The sequence below is a fragment of the Leopardus geoffroyi genome, chromosome A3, assembly GCF_018350155.1.
Source record: "Leopardus geoffroyi isolate Oge1 chromosome A3, O.geoffroyi_Oge1_pat1.0, whole genome shotgun sequence".
NCBI classification, from domain to species: domain Eukaryota; kingdom Metazoa; phylum Chordata; class Mammalia; order Carnivora; family Felidae; genus Leopardus; species Leopardus geoffroyi.
Genome location: NC_059336.1, coordinates 76,659,309 through 76,680,402, shown reverse-complemented (window position 1 = coordinate 76,680,402; position 21,094 = coordinate 76,659,309).

Genomic DNA, 21,094 nt, shown 5'->3' with positions numbered 1-21,094 from the left:
AAAATTGGATTAAGAGAGAGAGAAAACAGAGTGATGAAATTCAACACATAGAGTCACAAAAGAAGGTAATAGAGACAACTGGGAAGACAAAACATTTGAAGAGATAGGGAAAGTAAAAAACATGGATCCTCATACTCAAGAAACACAGCAAACACCCAAAAAGGTTAAAAAAATTTTTAGATGTATTACAGTGAAACTGATGAAAACCACAGACAGAAAGTTTAAATGTAGCCAGAGAGAAAAGACAGAATACCTAATGAAAGAGAATCAAATAGTCAGATACCTGATTTTTTTAATAAGACAGTGGAATATCTTCAAAGTGCTGGGAAAAAAATAACTGTCAACCTTGAATTGTATACTCAGTGGAACTTTTTCAAAGACAAAGACAAAATAAAGGCAAGCAAACAAAAAAAAACAGAGTGTTCCATAAACAGACCCTCCGTGAACTACCTTCTGCAGCTCACTTTAGGAAGAAGGAAAACAACCCCAGAAAGATGGTCTGAGATTCAGAAAGAATCATTAGCAGTAAGAAGTATTACTTTCCAGGTAAAGTTGAACAAGCTCTAATTATATAGAGCAATAATAATACTGTATTAGTTTCCTATTTCTACCATAGAAAATTTCCCCAAATATAATGCCTTTAAAAACACAAATGTATCATCTTAGAGTTCTGTAAGTTAGAAGTCTGACACAGATCTCACTGGGCTAAAGTCTTGGTGTCGGCCAGGCTGCCTTCCTCTCCAGTGGCTCTAAGGGGAGAATTTGTTTCCTTGCCATTCACATCTTTAGAGGCCACCCATATCCTTTGGCTTTTGTCCCCCTTCATTTTCAAAGTATCTTTCTGAGCATCCTCTACGTATAGTCACATCTACCTCTGACCACAGCCAGTAAGGTTACTCTGCTTTTAAGGACTTATGTGATTAGATCAGACCCAAGATCTCCAGATTAATATCCCCATTTCAAGATTCTTAACCTTAATCACATCTACAAAGTTCATTTTTTCATGTAAGTTAACATATTTGCAGATTTGGAGAATTAGGATGTTTGACCTTTGAGAAGTGAGGGTATTATTCTGTCTACCACAAATGCTGTCTAATATTTGGAGTTCATGCTTTTCTGGATAGACTTGTAAACCCATATTGAGAAATACCAAGTACTAAACTAATGGATAAGAAGCCTAAATATTATGAAGATGCAGGTTCTCCCCTAGTTTATCTATTGTTTAAAAGAAATTCCAGCAAATATCTCATAAAGTTTTTCATAAATTTATGAGGCTGATTCTGAACTATATATGGAACAGTGAAGATCCAAGAAAAACATAGAAATCCTAAAGCTATAGAGATTAAAGCCATGCAATACTAGTTCAGGGATAGATGCCTGGAATAAAATAGAACCCCCAGGCACATTTCCACACATATTTGGAAATTTGACATATGACAGATGGGGCAATGTATGTCAATGAGGAAATGGTAGACTTTTTCAAATACATGGAGCTTGGACTACTATTTATTCAAATGGAGGCAATGAATTACAGCCTTCCTTCTAATCATACAAAACATTAATTCCTAGTTTTTATTAGTTGGGTATGCTATCTTCCTTAACTCCTCAGATTACAATGGATTAACCCTAAAGAGGTTACTTATTGGTATCACATTCCAATGCCTATGTGTCGGGGAGAGATGTACTGATGCCCTCATGCTTATTATTACTCACAGACCCAGTATCCTTCCAGCTGATGGCTCTGCCATTTCTTTAGTTTAGTTCTTCTCTGATTCTTCTGTGTCTGGCTGGCAGATAGGGAATGAAAGTGAGCATGGCAGACTATACAGGAAATTTTAGGGCTCAAAATATATTCTCGTGGCTCCACCAAACTATAAAACTGGCTGGAAATGTAGTCTTTCTAAATGTCAAACAGGAAAATGAAATGTATCTCTACTACATAAGTGAATTAAATAATTCAATGTGAAAAGCAACGCTAAAACTTACTGTAAAAATATAGAATTTTTTTAAGCACTCAAAGTAGGTAATATTATCTTAAATAAGACAGATAAGTACAAGCCATAAAGGAAAGATTGATACCTGTTAAGCATATTAAAATTAAGAACTTTTGTTATGTAGCATAAAGAAACTTAAGTGATTAGGCACAAATTGGAAGAAGTATTTGCTGCACATAACAGACAAGGGCATAGTTTCCAGAATATATAAACAAGTACTAAAAATTATTTAAAATAGGAAAGGGAAAAATCCAGTAGTAGAAAAAAAAACAACAAATACGATTTCAAGTAAGATGAAAAACAAACATGAAAAATGTTCAACCCTTTCCACTATTAGGAAAATACAAACTAAACCTCAATGTGGCTTTAACTTCACACCTGCTAGTCTGGCAAAAATGTAAGAATCTGACAATGTTAACAACCAGCAAGGTTGTGGAGAAAACGGAACTTTATATACTGATGGGTGTGTATGTTGGTGCAATTACTTTGGAAAATAGTATAGAATTAACTTATAGAGTGGAACCAAATCTAGCAATAATATGGACAAAAGTAAGTCACTCACATGGTGTCAATAGGGATGTGTTCAACTGTGTTCAAAATAGAATTAGTTACTATAATGGGAAAACCACAATAGTAAACAATCCAAATGTCTATTGAATGGATAAGGTGGGGGTACAGCCATAGAATTCACAACAGTGAAAATGAATTAACTACAACCACACACACACACACACACACACACTTACAGAACATGGATTCATTTCACAAATATAAGGTTGAGTGGAAAAAAGAAATCATGGAATATATGCAATTTGATTTTACCTATATGAAATACAAAAACAAGCAAAACTAAATAGATTGTGTCAGGATACATATACATCAGGCCAAACTATGAGGAAAAGCAAGGAAATGAGCAAAACAAAATGCAAACCTGTAGCTTTGTCTGGGCATGATGGAAATCAGAAAGAGAAAGAGGAGATTTTAAAGCTACTGATAATGTTCTTTCTTAAACTGGGTGGTGAGAACATGGGTATTCATTTTATTATTTTTCTTTAAAATTTCTTCATTATATTTGTATAAAATAATTCATAATAAAAGATGGAAAAAAGAACTTATTCAGTAAATATTTCCTGATAAACTGAAAATGCTTTTTAAAAAGCATAGCACACTACCTAGCACAGAATAAATGTGAGCTGCGTGTTAGGAATTTATTTTTGTTGTGCTTGTGTCTTCCTTAAGTCTTCATTTTTGCCTCTCATTCATCTTCTTTCCCTTGGCTGTGTTCTTCTTCATTCCTGCCACCACTTGGTATTTATTGTCATACCCTTCTGATGGGAACTGGTAACATCTCAGGCCCAGGGATCCTGAGACAAAGGAGTTTGGATCTGGGACAGATTTCATCAAGTATGTGCCATAGGAAGAGGTGAAGCTACAAAAGAGGATGCAAGTCTATGTTCTGAAAGTGATTGGGTTTTTACTGTAATAAACTGCAGGATGCAAAGTAAGCTTGAAGGGAAATGTTTTGTAAAAGTATGGGACTATAAGGATAGAAAGAAATAAAGGAACAGAGCCAAATAAGATTACAGATTCTATATAATTTGTTGTATTAAAATAAATTTGTATTATGGTTATGTTAATAAAGTAGTATATAGAAATCTATGTATTCCATAATTGGGATCTCTCTGAATGTGAGAAAGATAATAAGGAAGTAATTTAGTACAATAAAGTATCACTGTGCAAAATTTGTTTCCTCAAAAGTCTTTGTTGAGTTGTAAACAATGGATTTCCTTACCAGTAGATGCAGATTTTCACTGAGCACTCAGAGTAAGAAAAACATACCAAACTCAGGATTCTGATCTACAAAGGCTCACTACTTAGTTCCTTTAGGTGGGGATGGGAATGTCGTAATAGCTCTCAAAGGTAGAATACCACTAAGTACTAAAGCCAAATGATAAGATGTAACAATCTGAGAAAAAAAGCCATTTAGAGATTATATATTTATATACACACATATGTCTACACATAAATACACATATGCATATGTGTATATAATTTTTAGAGGAATTTGAGTTCACAGTTGTGGAAGCTAATTGGATAGTTGTAAGGTTGTTGTGTTTGCAACTGATGCTGGAATTGGAAGTCCACTGGGAAGGCAGAGTCAGGAAGAAAGGATGAAAAGTGGAAAAGTACAAGAATAAGCTGGAACCTACAAGCACAAGTTGGCAGTTTCCTGTTGCTCTGATGTTGATGATATGAGTGTCTATAGGAGAAGCTGGCATTCTTTATCACCTGGCTCAAGAGTTAGAGAAGCTAAAGAAGAATCCAAGAGAAGGTGGAACAGTTGCAGGTCTGTCTACTGCCCCATGCCATTGTAAGCCCAGAGACTAGCAACAACACATGTGAACATTTATAACAATGGCTGCTGCCTGGATTCTACCCTCCAAATCTTGCACAAGAACTTGTATTTCCAACTGGCAACACAGTGGGAAGGGAATTCTGGGAAATGTAGTTCACTCCAATCAAGTTGACACATTACAAAGCCACCACAGTCTACTATTTGCTATCCTGGAACTCAGACATATCTTCTCAAACTATACTTACTTTCCAAATAAAAACAATAATGAAATTATGCCTAACATGATCCACCTATTTGTGCATACAACAGCAACATGGTTCACCCTTTCCCCAGAAGACAATACAAAATTCCTGTTTTTGTGGAAAATGTTCATTCTTTTTCTAGTCCAGTTGGAAAACCATGGCCTATGTGCTAAATTTATCTCTCAACTTGATTTTGTACCGCCTGTGAGCAAAAACTTTTAAAAATATGTTTTAGAAAATATTTTTATAGTGGGGTGCCTGGGTGGCCCACTCAGTTGAGGCTTGCTTCTTGATTTCAGTTCAGGTCATGGCATCGAGCCCTGCATCAGACTCCATACTGAGCATGGAGCCTGCTTAAGATTCTCTCTCTCCCTCTCTCTCTCTCTCTCTCTCTCTCTCTCTCTTTCTCTCCCCCTCTCCCTGTCTCCTCTACTCATTCTCTCTCTCTCAAATTAAAAAGATTACAGTAATTTTATAATATAATGTTAAAATAACATAAATACAATATAAAATAACATCATTTATATATTTTATAATATTTTTTTTAAAAAGAGTGTTTTTTAAAAAAAGATGCATCAGAGACTATTTATGACCTACGAAATCCAGAAAAGTCTAAATATTTACTCTCTGGTCCTTTATTAAAAAACTTTTAGCTAGTCTAGATAATTCATGCGCCTCCTTTGTTATGCTGTAATTTCAATACTGAGATATCAAGTAAACTACTATTAACACATCTTATGTAGATGGTGAGATAAAAGAAGGGAAGTAAAAAATATTTGGTCAAAAATATATACAAACATTCATATCAAAATATGCAAGAAATATTCATAACTTATAATTCTCATTTCCACAACTGGACACTTGGTCATTGTCAGTATTTATAAACATTTTCTTTCTCAACCTAGTCCATAATCCTTTTTTCTCAGTACACAGCTCACCTAAACATAGTTTTCTCTCCGGTGCTGTGAGCCAAACCTTTATTCTTGAAAGGTGCAGGCTTCTGGTTAAAGGTGCTACCTAAATTATATTGTGATATTTTTCCATTTATTTTAATCATAGAACATAGGAATTCCTACAGAAGTTCTGCATTCCAGACATATTCCTCCTTATTTCCATTGTGTATGGCATCCCAATTTCCACTGATAGGATCTGTTACTCCAACCTGTTGCCTCTTTGCCTGTCAATTCACAAGAATGCAAACTCAAAGTGGCAGTCTCAACTTCCCATTCAATGGAATCATTATTGTGTCCCCTGTTGAAACTATTCTCTCTCTGAAAGTAAGACTTCTAGATCAGCAAAACCTAAACCTGTAGAAATAGGGAGCAAAACTTTTGCTATAAGATCACTAGGGGTAATAGTGAGAGAAGCCACTCTCATTTCCACCTCTTGATTCCTAGCCCTGTGAATTCTTGCAATGACCACATCCTGGAGGATATTCCTTCAAATCCACAAGGTGTTACCACCCACTGACACTGTAACTGAGTTTCAAAAGGCTCTTCCATCATTCTATCAAGCCAGATGCATTAGGATGATGGAAATATGGTAAGACCAATGAACTCCATCAGCATGACTTCATTCTGACATTTTGTTTGCTGTGAAGTCACTTCCTTAATCAGAAGAGATGCTATGTGTAATCTCATGCATGTAGTGAAGGCATTTTGGTGGTTTTACCTAAATATGTGCAGGTAGGGGAGGTAAGTCCATTTCCAGAGTAGCTGTCTATTCTGCTGTTAGGAATAAGTGCTGCCCCTTCCATTATGGAAGCAGTCTAACATGATCAACTTTATGCCAGCTAGCTGATTAATCCCCCCAGGAGGTGCCATATCAGGGTTTCTATGTTGGTCTTTGCTGTTGGTTGACCAGATACTCTCAAATATCTGTAGCCTAATTGGCCTGATGAGTGAAAGCCCTTGTTGAACTCATATAAAATGTTCATCTTTGCTGCTTTGTTCATGAATCTATTGGGCAATGGCAGGATGGCTGGGGAAAGAGGCTAATCGTTATCTATTTTTTATGGGCATCTTATCCACCTGATTACTAAAATCCTCTCTAGTGAAGTCACCTTTTGGTGAGCATCCACATGGATGTAAATATCTTCACACTCCATGCCCATTTGGAGAGGTCTGTTCACATTCCTCTTCCCCAGACCTCATCCTCACCAATTTTCTAATCACGCTCCCTCCAAGTCCCTGGTTATCCAGCCAAACCAATAGCCACGGCCCATGAGTCAAAGCATTTCCATACCTCTGGCTGTCTCTTTCCAGGCAAAATGTACAACCGGGTATACTTCTCTGCCACTTAAAGGACTTCCCTTTACCACTGTACTTGAGACCCATCCCAGAGTGAAGCAAGGGCACTGCAGCCATTCACTTCTGTGTATTGTTGTAATATCACACAAAATCAGTGGGATGTAAACCAAGCCAGGGTTTTTTTTTTCTTCCTTAGTCAACTGGTTATGGAGAACTCTTTATGAGTTTGTAGGTATGGAATAAGAAGGAAGGAGAGCCTAAGAAAGAAGCTACAGTCTTTTATAACCTAATCTTGGAAATAACACACTATCACTTTTGAGAAAGTCTATCAGTCACACAAACCAACCCTGGAATGATATGGGAGAGGACTACTCAAGAGTATGAATACTGACAGGCAGGGATCATTGAGATCTGTCTTGGAGGCTGGCTACCAAACAAAAATAAAGCAAATTTAGGGAATGTGGCCTACAGTCATTTATTGGAATATCAGTTGTGAGAGATCCCAAGCTGTAGCTGACTAACTTTTAAAATGCAGAGGCTTTGGGGACAATCTGTGGAGTTGAATCATTTGGAATAAATGGTTTAAATTTTTTTTGTTAAGTTTTATTTATTTATATTCAGAGACAGAGAGCGTGACTGAAGGAGGGGCAGAGAGAGAGAATCCCAAGCAGGCTCTGAGCTGTCAATGCAGAGCAAGACTCGGAACTCACAAACTGTGAGATCATGTCCTGCGCTGAAATTAAGAGTTGAACGTTTAACCGACTGAGTTACCCAGGCACTCTGGAATAAATGATTTTTTTTTAAAAAACCTGGATTTGGGTGTTGTGTAATCCATACTGATTTCTTAATATGAAGTTTATGTTCTCATCCCCTTTGAACGCTAGGACTCACTGTTGATGTCTATCTTCATATCCTTTCACAGATTGCCAGCACATGATGATGAGCTTCTTCAAGAAGCAATCCCTAACTTAGTTGGAATTAAAATATTTTAACATTGTTGGTTGACTTTAAACTATTCACATTTCTAACCACACTTACCAGCAAACTTAATATTAAAAGGGCTTAATGAAGCATACTTCCAAATTTAAATAAGTTAATTTTGTTTTGGAGTAGTCTTTACATTTCTTAAAATAGCTAGAAACACCCTATATCAAATTCAGTTTTGGAAATTAATGCACAAGGTCAAGAATTGGATATATTGTTTATCCATCCATCCACCCATCCATCCTTTAAGTAATACTAATGCTTGGTTTTATATTAATATTTCATGGGATTCCATATAGTGATTCCATGTAGTTCTGCTAAGTGCCTGGACTAGAATGATGGTAGTGGAGTAAAAAGAAACAAACAGATGCTAGAGATGTTTTAAAATGTTTCTTAAGTTTATTTTGAGAGAGAGACAGAGCACAATCGGGGGAAGGGCAGAGAGAGAGAGAGAGGGAGAGAGAGAAACCCAAGCAGACTCCTCACCACCAGTGCAGAGCCTAACATGGGGACTCGAACTCACAAACCGTGAGATCATGGCCTATGCCAAAATCAAGAGTAGATGCGTAACCAATTGAGCCACCCAGGTGCGCCTAGAGATATTTTAAAAGGTAAGAGGGAAAGAAGATTTAGCAGATAAAGAAGATAGAGATGATGAAGAAGATAAAGTGACTCACATGTATTGAGAAAAGGAGGGTAGTCTTGCCAATGACAGAAGCAAGGAAATTGAAAGGGGAAGCAGGGACATGGCATGCAGGGTGTGGGATGTGATGAGTTTGAGATAATGAGAGGTCACTCACGTAGAAGTTAAAATGTAAGAATGAAACCTATGTAAAAGATTGGAATTATGAAGATTGTTTTCATATAATTCTGCAAATATTTGCCAAGCATCTGTGACAATAAGCATTATAAAATTATGAAGATAAAAATGGACTGAAGGAAGAAAACTAACATTTATCAGGCATCCTAAAACATGACAGGCAGCTTATTAGAAACATTATGTTTTGTTACTCCCCATTTTTAGGATGCTTTGAATTTTTTCAGAGTGATTAAACTGTTTCTGCCATGTCAAAATCTGTGTTATTTCAACTACACCAGTCTGCCTCACTCTTTTCTCAGTTTGCTTACACTCTTATAAAGAAAAGGAATGCATATGTTAAAATACCTTTAATATAAAAGTGCATGTGTCAAAATACTAATAAAGGAGCATAAAGTGAGGACCATAAGAATCTGGGTGAGAAACATAAACTCTATTGGCTCAGGTTGTTCAGGGAAACTTCAGTGGAAGAGGTGGCATTGGAATTTACTTTACAAATGATGGGAAGTAACTTGAAACAGAGATGGGAAAGAGTGTTCCAATTTTAAGAAGAAGAAATAACAAATATAAAGCAAATAGGAAAGCTAGGAAGTTTAGAGCTTTGTGATTCATGCAGCTGGCTGAAGGTTAGAGTATTTGGGAGACATGGTTAGAAATAATAAGGTATCAATTGTTGTTAAGTGAGGGCTTTGAATAACAACCTAAATCTGTAAGCTATCAGAAAGCAAAGGGAAGATATAAGAGGCTATTGAGTGGGAAATGATGTGATTAGTGCTATGTTTTAGGAAAATTTTCCTACCTGCTGGCCAAAACAATTAGTTCAGGATGGTTGAATGAAATGCAGCCACTAGACATACTCGCCATTGTTTTATTCTAGAATTGTTGGAGAAAAAGAATCTCTGTTTCCTTGGGATGTGAAATTGGAAGGTGTGAGCCCAAAGTTGCTGGGAGCTACCATTGATTGATTGATTCATTCATTCATTCAGTCAGTCAGTCAGTCATTCAATATATAATGAACATTTGCTCTGTGTCAAGGACTTGTCTGGGTTCTGGAGATAAAGTAATGAACAAGATAGAGTCAGTCCTTTCTTTTGTGGCGTTTACATCCTAGTTGAAGAGAAAATAAATACAAAAATAAAATAAGAAATAAGAAAATTTCAGATAATAAGTTCCATTAAAAAACTAGAACTGGATAGCAAAATAAAGAGTGACTGAGAGTTTCTCAGGTTAAGATCAGAAGATCAGCTTGAATGTTACTTTAGATAAGGTGATCAAGCTATGTGACTTGTGGGAGGAGATTTTTTAGTTAAAATTTAAGTGATGCAAAGGAAGAATAGTTGTTCTGGGGAGAGAAAACAGCCTGGGCGAAACTTCCAATTTGGTCACCTTTGGCCTGTTTGCAATGCAGAATGCAGATAAGTGGAATAGGAGCAAGTCAATGATGGCAAAAATGATAGGAGAGGAGGAATTACCAGTTCATATTTTTGTGTTTTAAAACGTTTTATAACATGTGATGGCTCATTTTACGTGTCAGCTTGGCTTGGCTGAAGGGTGGGTGTACAGATATTTGGTTAAAAATTATTCTGGGTACTGTGAAGATGTTTCTGGATGACATTAACACTTGAATCAGTAGAATGAGTAAAGCAGATTGCACTCCCTAAAGTGGGTGGGCTTCATCCAATAGAAGAGATTGGATAGCCTGAATAGCCTGATAGACAGCCTGAATAGAACAAAATGGAGGAGCAGAAGAAAATGTGCTCTTTCTGCCTGACTGTCTTAGAGCTCGGTCATTAGTCTTCTGCCTTCGAAGTCAGATTCAGACTTGAACTTATAACCATCTGCTTTCCTGTTTCTTAAGCCTTCAGCCTTGGACTGGAACTATACCATCAGCTTTTCTGGGTCTCTAGCTTGTTGACTACAGATTTTGGGACTTTACCTCCATAACAGCATAAGCCAATTTCTTATAATAAACATGCATACATATATATACACACATATATATGTATATACATATGAAACATATGTACATATAACACGCATTTTATATATACATATGTGTGTATATGTGAATATGAACGTGAATATAAATATAAATTTCCTAGTGGTTCTGTTTCATTTCTCTGGAGAATCCTAACTAATGTGGACACTCATGAATTACTCCCATATTTTAAAAAATGTGATATTTCAAAAATAAAAAATGGAAAGACATTGAAAAACTGTTGGCCAAATTACTTGGGCAAGTAATCTGATTGCAGTTTCCTTACTGTCAAATGACAGTAATAATAGTTCCTACATCATGGCGTATTGTGAGGATTAAACAATAAGTTATTTAGAACCAAGATTGATATAGTAGTGCCAGTTATCAGTTGTTGTTGCCAAAGAAGAGAATTAGTAACTGAGTCTGGTTGTTTCCTGAGAGGAAGGAGAGCAGGCAAAAGAAGCCAAGAAAGAGTGGAAAGAGGAAGCATGAAATTTAGGAAATAAGAGTACTACAAAATCTAGGTAAGAGAAAATACTAAAGAGGGAATGGTCACACATTGTAAATGCTGCTGAGAAAGCCATACAGAAGAATATACAACTAACTTCTCCTCTATTCGTGTTCAACAGTCATTATCCCAATGGCAGACACTTATGAGCTCACTTTTCTATGCTGTCTTGTTCTTCCATACGTTTTAAGTCATATTCTTTTATATGACATCCGTACATCATTTTTCTCTGTGTATGATCTCCTCAAACAGACTCTGCATTCTTCAAAGCTAAAACCAGATTTTTTCCCAAGTGATAAATTTTTAGTTTGTATTCTCCTACTTCATTTTGAACACATACACACATACACACACACACACACACACTCTTAGATGGATACATGAGATCACCAACAAAAACTTGACCTACAAATATCAATAATGACAGGGTGCAAATTTTTTAAAAATTAGTTTCAGGGGCACCTGGGTGGCTCAGTCGGTTGAGGATCCAACTCTTGATTTTGGCTCAGGTCATGATCTCATAGTTCATGGGAACAAGCCCCACATCAGGCTCTGCGCTGACAGCACGGAGCCTGCTTGGGAAACTTTGTATCCCTCTCTGCCTCTCCTCTCTCTCTCTCTCTCTCTCTCTCAAAAGAAGTAAATAAAATAAAAAGTTTTAAACATAGTCTATCCTTCAAAAAATTTTTAGCAAATGCTTTTATACAGGAGCATTGGAGCTTATATGCTTCTGTCAGGAGATTTGTTTGGATAAATTTTAAATTGTATCCTTATCACAAAATAATAAAACCAATACTATCTCTTTTGTATATATGTGAGTTGTTCTCTAAATCTAGCAGTAGGATCTCTTACAGATATTGCCTTAATGGAGATTTTAAATAAATAATTTTCATTGTCTGCTTCTATTAACTAATTCAGTAAGTGAAACAAAATGTTTCCCATTTTTTCTTCCTTTTTTTTTCCTGCTTTATTCAGTTACTTTAGTAATTTCTACCCAGATGAGTAGAAATAAGTGAGGCTCTTTTATCTTGAAATAGATCATTTTTATGGTTGCAGACATTATCAAAGTTTTATAAAAGTTTGGCTTATAGCCCATCATATCTATAATGAGCATTTTCTTTTTTAAATCCCAAAAAGCAACATTTAAATTTTATATGATAAAGTAAATCATCCCCATTACAATGCCTTCCTTGTTTGCTTAAAGAAATTCAGAAATAAACTTTCATAGTGAAAAATCCCAGAGAGTCTTTAAAAATATTGTAATATAGATTTGTGCATAATGAGTATAGAAAATAAGTGATAAGTGATGAAAATAAATCTTCATTGTGCTATTATAAAGTGAGAGATTGTACATCTTGAAGTCTTCATCTTGGCCTTAATTTGGAAAGACTCACTTTCAGTTGATGACTCTGCTTCTAATTTCTCTGAGAAAATAGAAGCAATTCACATGCGTCTACCACCAAAACAGCAAACTTACCTACATCTAAAGCCATGCTTGTATCCTGGTTTTCCTACTGTTACTAGAGATGAACTGTAATACAAGTCCTACCTCCTGTCCAACTAAGGCCACTACCTCAGTGGATCCTGTTCCCTCAGACCTACTCACCTACATCTGTAATTGTCCCCTCTGTCTCCTGCGTCATCAATTTTTCCCTCTTTACTAGTCATCAAAAAAGTGATTTTTTGAATCCAACTGTCATTCCATCTACTGCTCTCTTTCACAGCCTCCTTTCTTAGCACAATTTCACCTCATGAAACTCATTTACCCTCTGTCCAATAACTTTTTTCTCCATTCCCTTGTGAACCTACCATAGTCAGGTTTTTGTCTTACTAGTCTTGTCACCAGCTCTTGTCAAAGTCATAAAAGACTTTCACGTTGTCATATCCAATGGTTAATTCCTATCCTCATTTATTTGATCTACCAGCATCACAGATATAGAGCATTTTTCTTGAAATACTTAGTCACATGAGACTCAGAAAATGGTGCTTTGGTATATTTTCCTACCTGACAAGGCACTCCTGGGTTTCCTTTGCTGGGCCTCTTTATTTGTCTGATATTGAAACTTTGACATTACTCAGCCAAAGTCACATTCTCTATGTGATCCAGCCTCATTGTTTTTGTTATCATCTATCACTGATGACTTCCAAACTGGTATTTCCAGTCCATGCCTCTTCCCTGAGCTGTAGATTTGTATTATTGACCTGCTTATTCAGCATCTCCATTTGTGGGTGCAACAGCTACCTTAAGATTAATCAAAAACTAAATTTTGATTACTCTTAAAACTTCTGCTTCTTTAATTTTGCCTCAACAAAGGGTACCTTAATCTTAATAACACATCCTATCTATGAAAGATGTACCTTAAGAAATATGTCCAGGGGCACCTGGGTGGCTCAGTTGGTTAAGCATCAGGCTTCAGCTCAGGTCGTGATCTCATGATTTGTGGGTTCAAGCCCCATGTCGGGCTCTGTGCTGACAGCTTGGAGCCAGGAGCCTGCTTTGGATTCTGTGTCTCCCACTCTCTCTCAGCCCCTCCCTTGCTTGCGCTGTCTCTCTCTCACAAAAACAAATAAAACATTTAAAAAAACCACCTTGTTTTTAAAGAAATATGTCCAGAATCTAATTGCATCTCATCTTCCTCCAATACAGCCATCGTGGTTAGTATAAGACACTATTAACTCTGTTTCCCTTGATCTGTTTTTTTTTTCCCTTTGGAATACTTAACCTGATTCATGGGTTTAATTGTCCCCCCAAAAGACATTTTGAAGTCCTAGCTCCCAGTATCTTAGAATGTGACCTTAATTAAAAATTGTTATTGATAATGTAATTAGTTAAGATGAGGTCATACTGGAGTAGGGTGAGCTTCTAATTTATTATGACTAGTGTCCTTATGTGAAGATGGCCATGTGAAGACTTAACAGAGATACATAGGGAGAAAGCCATGTGAGGATGGAGGCAGAACTTGGAGTTATGTTGTTACCAGCCAAGGAATACCTGTGGCTACTGGAAGCTGGAAGAGTCAAGGAAGGCATCTTTCCTAGAGACTTTAGAGAAAGCATGACTTGGCTAACACCTTGATTTTGACTTTTAGTCTTTAGAACTGTGAGAGAATATATGTCTGCTCTTTTAAGTCACTTAATTTGTGGTACTTTGTTATGGCAGCACTAGGAAATTGCTATTCCTGGCATATCGTGTATTTGTTTTGTATATTTATTTAGGTACTTGTTCATTGCCTACCCAACTAAAATGTGAGCTCCCCAATGGCAAGCATTTTGTCTTTTTTTTTTTTTCATGCTGCATTGCTTGCCTAAAAGAATGATTTGTCTATTGTAACTAGTAAAACCTCAGAGAATAGGTATTAGATTCCATCCTATTCAGTTAGGGGCAGTATCCATGACATTTGCTATATTTTTAAAGGTTGCTTGCATTTTGGAATAAAAAAATAACATTAAAAATGACCCGGGTAATAGGAAAACTTTAACACAACCAGGACAAATTTCATTAAGAATGTATAGAACATAAACATAAAAGTTAATAAGGTATAGAAGTATAATATCTACAAACAAAAAATAAGAAGATATAGTGCTGAGACTATATGATGTTAAAACTATCCTGCTACTCTAGCAAAAATAAATCCAGGAAGGAAAAATCAAGTGTTAATTTAAAAAAAAAATTATCTAGAAACGAGGGGGAAAATAAGTTTGAGGAAACAGGAATGAAGACTTTCTAAATATTTTATGCTATATAACGTTGATTTGGGGAACAAATATTTTTCCATTTCAAAAATTAATTTAAAAAATAAGTCCTGAAATTATGGAAAACAAACATTTTTTTTCTCATTTGTATTTACATTTGAATTGGAAAAGCAACATGAATTCATTTAACCTAACTGTTTTCTTTCCTCTCAAATAAGTTTGTCTTAGCTTTGTCCACTGAAAAATCCTAGAAGCAATGACAAGTTAAGAAAAATGAACATACCTAGAACCCATTTGTGGCATTTAAATACCAGTCTCCACTAAAAGAGAACACGACTTCATAGAAAAAAACAAACAAACAAAAAACTACTTCCTGATCAGGGGCAGCAATTATACAACATGAACTGAGATATCTTGGTAGATTGGAAATCAAAGTCTCCATCAAATCCCATGATGTGTCAAATGGACCCTTGTTGACCCAATGGTCAACAACAAGGGCCTCCAATGGGCCAAAGATGGGACAATTTGAGGATCAGAAAGAATAATTAATGCAATTGGGGTTGAAACCCTTAAATGCTGTCTTATGAATTCAAAATGATCCTTTAAAAGAAAGAGAAATGGGGAAAGAAAGAGAACTCCAAGGTAAGGGGTGGGGGCAACATCTTTTTGGACACTGCTGAAAGTAACTTAGCACCACCACCTTACTCTGAAGACTTACAATTTAAAGGAAAGAAGTAAACATTTATTCTGCTTTTCTTATATAAACTGCTTTGTAAACTAGTCCAATAGTCCCATTGCTGAGGGAAGAAAAGTTTGTGTTTATAAGCAAATTTCATAAATTTGCAATTGATGATAGAATTGGAAAAAAAAAATCCCTCTTTTCAAAATAAAGTAAGTGATTCAGGCAAAACACATCAATGGATGAACCATTAGGTGAAAAGTTGATGGAAAGATCAGGAGGTCAACACTTCAACTCATTAATCGATCTTAGCACTAAAAGCGGGACTTAAGACTGTACAATGCCACTTGATGTGAAACATACAATACCACTTATAAATTATCTTTGCTGTAAAATGCAGAACTTGAGTCTAACCAGGCATTTAAGAGTAACCTCTATGCTCAACAAATACAAAGGAACAAACTAAATGACATCATAAGAAAACAAATAGACAAATCCAGACTGTGAGATGTTCTTCAAATCAGTTGACCTAATAAATCACAGAGAAAGCAGAGAAGGGGGAAAGGCAGAAGAAAGGGGAAATGCTCTTGACCATCAGAGGCTTCAGGGGCATATCAAGAAAATGTCATGTGTGGACCTTTTTTGGGTCCTGATTGAAACAAAACAATTCTAAAAAGACATTTTTGAGATAGTTTGGGGGGATTTGATTACAGTACTGGGTATTAGATTACATCAAGGAGTAATTAGTAATTTTGTTAGGGGTGATGACATTATAATGATTGAAAAAAAATCCACATTTATTTAGAAAAAATGTACCAAAATGTGTAGCAGTGAGTTGACATGATGTTTGGGCTTTATTTTTAAATAACTCAGCAAAGAAAAAAATAAAAAGGATAAGAAGAGGCAAATGTGGCAAAATCTTGATAATTATTGAATGTAAGTGACAGAGATATAGTTCATTGTATTGTTAGTTGCCTGTATGTTTGAAGTTTTTCATAATAAAAAGTTTTTAGGCTATTCCTTTTGAAAATTAGGAGATGATTCTTCAGAGAAATTCCAACTGGGTGGCCGTGCAGAAGATAGACTGAAATATGTTAAAGGGGCCAATTGGCAATGGAGAAGGGTGGGCAGGATGTTCAGATTCTTGTGTACCCAGAGCAGTTGAAGTAGAGAAGCTGAATGGAGGAATAAGTACAGAGAAGATAATGTGTGTGTGCACGTTTGTGTATGTATGTTTGTGTTTGTGTGTTTTAGGTTAACAATGAACATTAAACATTTTGATAGGTAAAAAAAAAAACTAGTAAGTAGTAACACACCCATTATTTTCTAGCATGTAAATTTTTGAGATCCGGGTTTATCCGAACAGTGTAATTATCTCCCATGTTCACAGACATCCAAAACAAAAATAATTGATTGAACTTGATGCTGGGAACATGTACATTGGACTAAGTTTAAGTGTTTGTGCAAATGCACCTCCCCTAAATCCACTTTCAAGTCGATGCCAGCCCCCTCTTGGCTTGCAGGGTGAGGCTGATGGGCTGTGTCCAGCTCCTCTTGCTTCCACCAGCCTACCTGGTTGTTCTTAAACCCTGCCATTCACTTACAAAACACCTTCAGTGAGGACTCCCACTGCCTTGGGGAGAGTAAACAAATCCTTGAAAGCTCCCCACTGCTAAACTCCAACTTTACTTTTTAATTTTTACTATATTTTATTTCTTATAATCTTCTTTCTTTTTTCTTATAACCTTCTAATGAACCCTTTACTGTAGCCAAGTTATCCCACTCATTCTTCGCCTGACACACCTTATTCATCGCACCTTTCTAAAATGACATAAAGAAAAGATATATTTTAATCAAGATCCAAGGATGACAGTTGGGTTTTGGTCATCTATGCCTTCTATTAGCTTTAAACTGTATATGTGCCTACATACCTGCAACCTTTACCAGAATATTTTGCTCCTCAAGGTCCAGAGACATTAAATATATTAAAATGGAATACAAAATATGCAGCTTGTTGTCCTTAGAGATCTTTAAAAAGAAAAGAACCATCTGCCCTACATGATAGATGTTCATCTCCTGAAGGCAAGGCAGTGTTAAATGATCCCCAAAGTACTTTCTAGTTACATGTTTTAGTAATGGAACTTCTTTCTGCTACTAACAAAGCTCAGCAATGTATGGAGCACTACTGCTCAAGACCAGCAGTATTAGCATTACCTGGGAACTAACTACAAATACAGAATTTCAGGCCCTATCCAAGATCTACTAAATCAGAATCTGCATTTTATTCTTTCTTGCTTTGTTGAAGATTAGTTGGAAATAATAAAATGCAGATTCTGATTTAGTAGATCTTGGGTAGGGGCTAAAATTCTGCATTTCTAGTAAGTTCCCAGGCAATGTCAATGCTGCTGGTCTTTGAACAAATGGTGTTGGGAAAACTGGGCAGCAACATGCAGAATGAAATTGGGCCACCTTCTTACACCATACACAAAAATAAATTCAAAATGGATGAAAGACCTAAATGTGAGACAGGAAACCATCAAAACCCTAGAGGAGAACATCACAGCAACCACTTTGACATCAGCTGTAGCAACTTCTTACTAGAGGCAAGGGAAACAAAAGCCAAATTGAACTATTGGGACTTTATCAAGATAAGAAGCACAGCAAAGGAAACAATCAACAAAACTAAAAGGCAACCTTTGGAATGAGAGAAGATATTTGCAAGTGACATATCTGATAAAGGGTTACTATCCAAAATCTATAAAGAACTTATCAAATTCCACACCCAAAAAGCAAATAATCCAGTTAGGAAATGAGAAGACATAAAGAGATATTTTTCCAAAGAAGACATACAGATGGCAAACAGACACATGAAAAGATACTCATCATTAAGGAAATATAAACCAAATTACAATAAGATACTACCTCACATATGTCAGAATGGCTACAATTAACAACACAGGAAACAACAGATGTTGGCTGGGATGCAGAGCAAGGGGAATCCTCTTTCACTGTTGATGGGAATGCAAACTGGTGCAGCCACTGTGGAAAACAGTATGGAGTTTCCTCAAAAAGTTAAAAATAGAACTACTCTACATCAAGCAATTGCACCGTTAGGTATTTATCCAAAGGATACAAAAATACTGATGTTTATAGCAACATTATTAACAATAGCTAAATTATGGAAAGAGCCCAAATGTCCATTGCCACCTGATGAATGGATAAAGAATAGAATATTACTCAGCCGTCAAAAAGAATGAAATTTTGGGGCACCTGGGTGGCTCAGTTGATTGAACGTCCAACTTTGGCTCCGGTCATGATCTCACAGTTCATGAGTTTGAGCCTGCATTGGGCTCACTGCTCTCAGTGCAGAGCCTGCTTTGGATCCTCTGTCCCCTCCTCTCTCTGCCCCTCCTCCACTTGTGCTCTCTCTCTCTCAAAAATAAGTTAAAAACATTTTAAAAAAAGAATGAAATCCTGCCATTTAAAATGATGTGGATGGAGCCAGAGTGTATTATGCTAAGCAAAATAAGTCATGCCATGTGATTTCACTCATATGTGGAATTTAAGAAACAAAACAGATGAACATAGGGGAAAGGAAAAAAAAGAGAGGGAGGCAAACCATAAGATACTCTCAACTATAGAGAGCACACTGAGGGTTGTTGGAGGGGAGTTGGGTGGGGGCATAGGCTAAATGCGTAATGGGTATTAAGGAGGGCACTTGTTGTGATGATCCTTGGTGTTATATGTAAATGATGAATCACTAAATTCTACTCCTGAAACTAAAACAAAACAAAAGGAAAAAAATCTACATTTATAAGATCCCCTGGTGAGTCATGTGCACATTAAAGTTTAAGACCTGGAGTAGTGTAGCCACTTCATATAAAGTGTGTGTGTGTGTGTGTGTGTGTGTGTGTGTGTGTGTGTGTATGTAAAAAATATATATACATACTTAAAATATATGTATATACACTTAAAATATTGAAATGTTTTATATATAACATATAAAAAATTTCAATATAGTTAATATATATTGAAATGTTTTATATATAATGACATATATATGTGTATACATGCTAGTTAAGAAAATTAAAGATTATAGTTTACCAAAGTGTAAACCATTTAATTTCTGTGCTTCTAAAACATTCCAAGATGAATGTTCAGAATTCTCATTGACTGTTGAAAAATGTAGCAGTTAGGTTTTTAACAGATATCTTTTTACTGTATTCATTGTTTTAATAATATTTTAAACCTATATGGTAGATTGGTTTTTTTATTAGCAAAACTCCAGAATTATGTTCAATCTTTTTAACAGTCCTAATTTTACTTTTGGCAATCAAAAATGAAAGCAAGATCCATTACTTATTTTCTGGCCTTATTTACCTATTGATAGATCTTAAATGCCAGCAGCTGTGTTCATATTTCTTCACTTGAGTTATTTAAGCTACAAAACAATAGCCATATTATATTTTTTATGACTTCCCTCTAGCATCAGAAAAAAATGATTCTTGGCTAATACAGCTGAAGATTTTCTTGAAATTGCAACTTTTCTCTAAATGTTTCAAATTACTGTTAAAAATGAGAAATGAGTTTTTGCGTAGAAAGTTGCTGTTGGAGAAACTTCTGAAATATTAAACAACAAGGAAATACACTCAGAAATTTTAGTCCCTCCATAGTCTAATCTGGTTCTAGAAAATCTACATGATGTGAACAGTCTGAAAATGTATCCATTTATTCATTCTTTACTTCTATGTACAAATATTTATTGTTTCCTAATATGTGGCAGGCAGAAATCTCAGCAGAACATTTCGAGTATAGATCCAAATAGAAAAACCTCCCTGCCTCCATGGAGTTGAAAACCTAGTGAGAGAAAACAAAATGTTATAAACAAATATACAATTGCATGTTATGATATGTTCTATGAAAAACTAAAAAAAACCCAAAAAACAAAAAGGGAGCTATAAGAGAGAGTTTGATGTAATAGAATGCCTCTGAAGTAGTAATTTTTAATCTGAGGCCCAAAATATGAAGAGAGAACCAGAAAAAGAATGCAAGGATGAGTATCCTGAGTTAGGAGAGAGGAAGTGAAAGAGGCACCTGGGTGGCTCAGTTGGTTGGCTCTTGATGTCGGCTCAGGTGATCATCCCAGGGTCTTGGGATCAAGCCTTGCATCCTGCTCTACACTGACCGTGGAGCCTCCTTAAGAATTTGTCTTTCTCTCTTTCTGTCCCTCTCCTCCACTTGTGTGCTCTCTCTAGCTAGGATAAAAATTAAAAATAATTTTAAAAAATTAAAAAAAGAAGACCAGAGTGATGGAGGCAGAGCAAAGCTATGAGAGAGGGGTGCAAGATATCATGGGAGAGGTAGGTGGGGGGTAATTTATGCAGGACCCTGTAGACTATGGTAGGAAAGACTTTAAAGAGTGCTAGGCTAACAGTATATATTAACATATACAGGCATACATTTTTAAATGCTTTATTATGATAAATGTTTAACATATACAAGGAAAATAGACTAGTATAATGACCACTATGTACCCATTATCTATCTTCAGTAATTGTAAACATTCTGTCATTTTTGTTTTACCGATAGTTCCC